The sequence below is a fragment of the Pomacea canaliculata genome, linkage group LG13, assembly GCF_003073045.1.
Source record: "Pomacea canaliculata isolate SZHN2017 linkage group LG13, ASM307304v1, whole genome shotgun sequence".
NCBI classification, from domain to species: domain Eukaryota; kingdom Metazoa; phylum Mollusca; class Gastropoda; order Architaenioglossa; family Ampullariidae; genus Pomacea; species Pomacea canaliculata.
The window spans coordinates 4,440,555-4,448,388 of record NC_037602.1 but is presented as its reverse complement, the minus strand read 5'-3'; positions in this window follow the sequence as shown (position 1 = coordinate 4,448,388).

Sequence of the window (7,834 nt, the reverse complement as noted above, 5' to 3'; positions counted from 1 at the left end):
TTTTTGAATGACAACTACCAACAAACTTTACCAAAAAGAAAATCAAATCTTAAAAATACAATATTCCTTGAAGTTTTAATGTATGTCCACGCGCTTCTTCGGGATTCAAACCTCGAAGTGACGGGTGTGTTTAGTGCATGCGACCCAGAGATGAAACCAGGGCCATGGACTGAATACATGTTGCAGAATGTCGGCAGTTAGTTTCGCCCTCGGTCTCTATTGAGGGAAAGTTTTACGCCCGCGATTTAAATCGTTTCCTTCGATCCTTTCCGAAACTAGAGTCCAGCGGACTAAGATGGTGACATCATCCAGGCGTAGAACATGTCGCTGTTTCGTATATACCCCCTTGCCGGAGAGGACTAGCTTTCATTTTCTTAGTCATAGTTTCAGTTTTCTCTCCTTTTCCCAGTAAAAGTTTGGCACTCGATGTGGTAGACGTGTCCAGCTGGTCAGTCTTGTCTTTGGTTGCCATAAGTAGAGACATCATCAAACGTATTGTCACTTATCACATCCAAAGACACGACCCTCATCAAGCTTTCTTAACAGAATCTTTCTCAAGATATTCTGAATACGAATCCCTAAATACCGCAGATACTGTCTAGAGGGAGTAAGCTCAAGATATTCCCCACGTGCCATAGATACTGTGTAGACAGGTAGAGTAGGCTCAAAATATTCCCCAAGAATTAAAAATATTTCAGCTTTAAGGATGTTGACATCATGGCGAGACAGTGTTTGATTTGGAAGCCCTGCACGCCCTGCCATACCTTCTTCCGAGACGGTCTGTATCGAGGACCATCTGAAATGAGACCACCAGACCCAGATTATCAGCTTCTGGAATCAGTAGAGGGCGTTAGTAAAGAACCCTGTAGAGTGAGACCTATTGGCACCGACACTACACTAACGAACAGATCTCCACCCCAGACGATAGAATGTTGACACCGAATCACGTGACTCGAGTAGCTCGCTTTCGCAGCTTCAAGTTGAATTTTAGCGACAGAAAAAAGAAAAGCAAAAGAAAAAAGAAACTTTCTGGATGTCGGGCTGTTAAGGAGGTGTCCATTGTATCTGCACTTCATGTTGGCTGGGATGAGATTGACCTTGCGGGTCAAAACCGAATTGCTATGGGCGGTCGTGTTCCCGGCGGAGATGATGCTCTTGACTCGGCATGTCCTGACCACAGTTCCTCTTTATCTCACCGCAACAGGCATCGCCCTCTCCATCGAGACTTGTGTCAGAAGAAGTGATCACATTTAGTTGACGGCCAGCAATATCGGATTGGATTTAAAGGCTTTTAGAGACCAATGACAGCAGATCCGTTGGGGCTGTAGGTATGAAGCACAGATGTACTCCCGGGGTTTGCTTTATCTCCGCTCATGTGAAATATTACATCATCTGTGGTTTACCCCGATCCAGCAACAAATGCTATATCATGGCCAGACAGCAAGCCCTATATACAAATGCCACATGCAAAGAAAAAACCGCTTTCCCGAGACGAGAGCTGAACCGAAGTCATCCAGCCTTCACTCTATTGGTGACAGGCGCTAACCGGACCGAGCTCAACGGAGGGCGACAACTGTCCAGATGTCCGTACATTTCTTTAGCATAACAAAGGGAAAAGTAATGTTTTGTTTACTAGAATCGATGTATTCTGAAGAACTGACATTCATTTTTACAAAGAAAACAAGATTTCAGGTTTCACTCCAAGGAACATTTTTAGTCTCACTCACAAAGATGAAATGAAGTTATTGGACTTGAGGATCACGAGAGGGCAAGATATGTAGGCGTCAGTCGCAGAGGGTATAACAGAAAACGATGTTTTACTGTGTACAGAAAGTATAGGACCTAGAAACATCTCTCATAAGGATCAAAGATCAATGGACTAATCCGTATGGGACTGATTGATTGAGTGCCGAGTGTAAGTGTTTCTAGAGAGAGCAGTAAAGGTGACAAGAAAGGCGTTATGTTTCTTTGTCACCAAGCTTCCTTTACTGATATCATTATGTTATGTACTTGTCTTTATATCTTCATCTAAAGTTAAAGTTATTGCTAAGAAATAATATGTGGTGTCATTTTTGAGCGTGACGGGATCAAAAGATTGAGGAATTCCAATTTGATCGACTCAGTGGCACGTGTGGATTGGAAACAAAACCAATGATTGCGTCTGTCATTTTACAATATTTGTGACCTAGGGTGTTGATACTCATTAACTTTTAAACTCAGGGCAAGCTTTCGCGGTCAGGAAAAAGTCTCTTTTCATATTGAATGCATTTTGTTCCAGTTTTATACGGAAACACCCTAAAGAACCTAGACAACATCTTGTCTTAAGTAGGTATAAATTGCTATAACCTGGATAATGGGAGATCTGGTGAAGAGAAAATTGCAAATTTTAATAGCAGATAGTGGATATCATATTTTAATTGAGGCCTCATTAAGGGTATCAAATTATTGATAAAATAAATTAATAATGGTAAAATGCAAATAGCTAATTTTCTTCTTGGGAATCTCTAATTGTTTTTTGTTTGCGTTCGTAACTCTTTTGTATTTTTTTTTCACCTTAATTTTTTTAGGAGGGAGGTATATGATGGAATTTGTTAGTGATTCTTCGTTTATTCTTCTTAACTGTTCGTTAATTTTTGCTAAATGCTTTCCTCTCCTTTCTGATAATCTTTACAAACACATGCTAAGGATCAAACAACAAACCTGTAAAGTGTGTCATGTGACACATCGATGCTGTTAGCCAGAATGTTGTTTGTGTAAACAAACCGGATATCGTTACGATTTGTTTGGGGCGTGCTAGCTGGAAAAGCACTTAGCTCCCATCCCACCCCTTCGCTTTTTCTGTAGAATAATTCTGTCTTATGTCTGCAGGAGAGACAAGCGCATCTACCCCTTTGCTTATTTATGAGAGAGGTAGAGAGACAGTGACAATCCTTTCAGAGAAAGAGAGAAGGGGAGAAAGAGTGTGGGAGGGCGGGGATAGAACTCGTTTGGCACCGAGCCAATATTTAAGTATCTCTCACGACAAAGAAGCCAGCCCTGTAAACACTTGCCTCATGCAGAGAAAGAACAGCGTGTCCTAGACGAGATCTGAACCCAGAACAAGCAGTCCACACTATATTTCGCAACCAGATCGACTAAAGAACGAGAAAAGGACAGAGTGAAAGAACCAGTGTTGTCCATAGGAATGGGAATCCCATGGGAATCCCATGGGAAACGTCCAATGGGACGGGATGGGATGGGACAGCACACATTTTATTTCCCATGGTAGTCGATACTTGATATTGCAAAATAAATTTACTGTTATTTCATTCATCAAGGATTTAAATCTTTCCTCTGAATCATCTATTGTATGTGAAGTAGCAGAATTATAAACAAAAGCCGAAAAGTGGTTTTCAGTGTTGTCCGTTAATAATCCCATGGAAACATCCCGTGGGATGGGACGGGATGGGACAGGCATAAATTGCCATGGGACGGGATGGGACGGGATAGAAAAATATGTCCCATGGACAACCCTGGAAAGAACTCAACTATATTACTGAGCAGGCTGGATGGAATTTACTTCAAGCAGGAAGTAGCAATTCAATTACATAAAAATTACATGAAGCTCGTGTACATTTTTACTAGAGAATATAATAATAATAACAACAACAACAATACATAAATTGTTTTTTTTTCCTTTAAAAAATAAAGTATTGCTAGAGGGACTTCAAGAATCATGACAGGCTTTGACGAGTGCTCCATCCAGATAGCAGCCCGGGTGGCGATGCCAGATTTGTCTGGCAGTCATAAATGGATTAGCCGCATCGTCTGCGTGCGAGACGACCATCTCGAGGCCAGCGGTAAGTGACTTTCTCCATCGGAGCTTTGCGCGGAGGCGTCTGCCGTGGCAGCTGTTGGCAATAGGTCAGAGGTCAGAGCTATAGAGCTCACACCCAAAGCTTGCTTACGTCATAAAAAAATACGATGGCGTTCCTGCGACGAAGGGTAGATCCCGTCCTGCCCTCGCTTCCCCGCACCCATTTCCCAAAGAAGAAGAGGAGGCAAAGCATTTGCCTGACAGTATTCTGTCCTAACTTTATGTCTCCCTCCCCTTCCCCATCAAACCTTTGCCTCCTTCATCTTCGTCCCAGTTAGTGCACACACGTCAGCAAGGCTGGGTAGCTCATGGCCACCCACACGTACATCAGCACCTGTGTATCGATCCCCATGGATCCTTATTTGTGTGATTACTCTTGAAGCTGGTTCACAATCCGATCCCATTTTATATTTATTATTATTTGCTATTAACTTGACAAGTAAAAGGGGAAGCCAAGAAAAAAGGCAGACAAAAAAGAAGAAGAGAGACAGGCAAATGGACAAGAAAGGAAGACAAGAAAAAATTCCAATGAAATGAATGTCAAAGACAGACACGATCAGAGAATCAGATGTGCAAGAAGGACATGCATACAAAGAACAGAAAAATACAAGAAGACAGACGAGACAAACAAAGAACGACAAATTACAACCATCTTCAGTTCTGCTCCGAGGTTTGTCATCGCTGCCCCGCTGGCGTGCGCATGCGCGAACTGCCCACTGCACTGCTCCTGCAGCGCCCCGCGCGCCCTCTGATGGGAGGACATGGTGTCCTTTAGACCGGCCAGCCAGATAAGCCCTCCAGCACAGTGAGATTTACTGTTCACATGCAAGCTCGCACGTCATGATGAATCACTGGGAGTTGCCTCGCAAGCTCCTTGGCTGCTTGGGCCCCGGCGGAACTGCCTGCACACGCACAGCGGACTTGAGAGTGAGCTCCCCTGAGTTTAGTCAGATTTTCTACCACCACCACCACCCCTGGTAATAGCTCAATAAGGCTGTTTCTTCCTCCTCCTCCTCCTTCTTCTTCTTGAATTTCGCTGCATGGTAGGAATACCAAAAGAGTTCCTGGACTAATGGTTCGATGGAAAACATCTTATGTGACAGCAATGATCGTGGTCTGATGTGTTATTATCTTTTGTCACACATATTACAAAGAAAGGCAATGGGAAAGAGAAGATTTAATTTTAAGGCTCGGTGCTCAGCCACCAGCAGAGAAGGTGGGTTGACATGGCGGCGTAAGTCCGGGAGATCACTGGTCTGACACGTAATTCATCGCAAATCGCGATGCCGGAATTTTCCGATGGCACTGTTGTAAATTTTTAAAAAAGGAGATTTGGTTTAGACAATTCTTTGAAAACAAACTTATAAGGAAATAATAACAGGTGTGCAATCGCACTGACGACCGCTTTCCTCTACAACACACACACATACACAAACAAAGAGGAATGGGATGCAAACTATGCAGCATGGATAAAAAAAAAATAATCCGCACATCTCCAGATATAAAAAAAGAGAGAAAAAACGAAAATTTGCAGTTCGCTAAGAAGTAAGAGAGTGAGCAATACAAGAAAAATCCATCGTGTGAACTTGAGCAAAGGTAAGTGGACTGGGTCAGTATGGCAAAGGTGAAATTCCCAGCCTGTGTAGTCCCAGCCGCTGGCATTAATCTTGGAATGGTCTGAAATGTGAGCACCTCAAAACGGAAATCTTTAACGAGCTGTTGACAAATCAAAGCCGTGGAAGCAAGGCTGGGAGTAAGATAACTTATCAGCAGGACATGCAATAGCATGAAGATGGAATGGAGAGATTTACACCGGGGGAAAAAACCCACAGCCGCTTCCAGTAACTATTTATTCACTCAGACTAGACAGGTGAGTTATAGCAGGTACAAAAATCTGCTGTGAGGTAAAAATGTGAATTTATTACTTATTGCAGGAAAGAGGAAAGGAATGTCAAATAAAAAATAAATTAATTGGGTGCTGCCACCTGTAAAAGCTTCATGAAAGCAAGAGAGAGCAAACGGTTTTGTAATGTATGTGATGCAGAGCGAGCTTGCAAGAAAAAAAAAAAATTATCAATAGGAATGAGGGAATAACCGTTATCATGGTAACTATTCATAGTCGTACCTGCAGATACCGAAACATAACAACAACGACACAATTCTAAGGTTTGGGGATTTTGTAAGTTTAGAGACATGAGATTTTTAGAGATTCTCAGACCATTTCCTGACTGCAACAGTTTCAGTATGGCCATAAAAAAATAAATACATTGAATGACAAAAAGTAGGATGGAATATTTCAACAGGGTTGAGTCACTTGCTTGATAGAATGCTGGCTTTTGTATGTAATAATGAACAGCAGCAACAGTAGTGTTTAAAGTAGTGGCTGTTTGCCTATGAGTGCGTTCGAGCACGAGGGGGCGCACATACACACGCACATACACAAACCCTTGATTTCTCGTATGGAAGCTTTTTTGACAAGACAAAAAATCTTCATAGAGAGAGAGAGAAAGGCAATTACTTCCTGCTGCCCAGGGCTATGGCTTCAGATGCTGTGTTGTGATGTTTTGCACGTGGCGATGCACGTGCGTGTGTAAAATGCTTGCGTGAGGACACGTGTGCGTGCGTGAGTGCGGGCTCTCGCATGTGTGTTTTTTTTTTTTTTTTTTAGTTGTGAAAAATTAAGTGTGCGTGTGAATTGTGTGTGTGTAAGTGTGTCCATGCATGTTCATGCGCGCTCGTTCCTGACGCCCAACACGTGACATATTTTCAGTGTGTTACATTTTATTTTTTTTAAAGTGCTAATAGTTTGATTTCTTGTCCCTCACACAGACATATGAGGCACATATTGCATGCCTACAGCAATACCTGCAATATTTTTTTTTTTGTTCGTTGAATATTGCTCTACACCACTATAAAAATGGCGAGGGGAGAACTCCACTCCAACGACTGGAAGACGAGTGTCCAATGCTAGCCCACGGCATTTGGTATTAGTCCTTTATTTCTGGGCTGATGACGATGGTGGTAAGAACCCCTCCCACCTCACTTTTCTTCCACGTGCTGAATGAACTCAGTTGTTGTGATCTGCGACCGCCGCGTGCACCAGGTCATTGCTATTTTTACATGCAATCATCTGCAACGACATTGATACAATGAGAGCATCTTTCACTCGCTCTACCTGTTGACCTTTTCGTTGGCGGAAACCTGCTCCAGCGGTGTGTATACTAAATTAGTCAGGGCACTTGGCTGTCGTCTGTCGACATTTACAGTCTATTGATCTACTTTAGTCCGCTGCATGCAACCTCCAGAGATGAAAACTTGTTTACAACCTGCAAGGTTAGAAAGGTAGGAAGAAGTGATTGCTGAAATGCCATACTCAGCGCATTTTAAGCAACTCGCGAAAGTTTATTTTAATTCTTTAATTCTTTAAACCTAACCACGAGAAACAATAGTAACAAAAGAAATCTCAAAAAAATTCTCTTGTCATTATTAATAGGTTTTTATGATACTTTGATAACATGTACTTTAAATTTGCTACAAAGCCAAAATTTATTCAAGTCAAGTGTACATTTTCCTATTAATTATTGATAAAAATATCTTTACTCTTTTGTCTCGCAACTAATAACAAAATTGTATTCTGATAACATCATTCTTGAGCGTTAAGCTAAATTTAATTCAAAAAAATCATTTAAGTATTCTCTGAGCCGATTGTGATAGACGCAGCCATGTGTAGTAATTATTTCCTTAGTTTAATTAAGGTTCACTTTGACAACAGAAGACAATCCTCTTGAGTGTCTGTTCTTCAAGGCAGGAGAGACCAGAATTTTTTTTAAAAAAAGGTGTCGTTTAGGAAGAAGGAACCCAAATATTGCCAGGAGGAAAAAGTAGTTAAAGTGAGTGCATGATGGTTGGAGGTGGGAAGACAAAATGTGAAACGAACAAAAACTTAAAGCGACCTTAGGTGCGATACTAATGATTGAG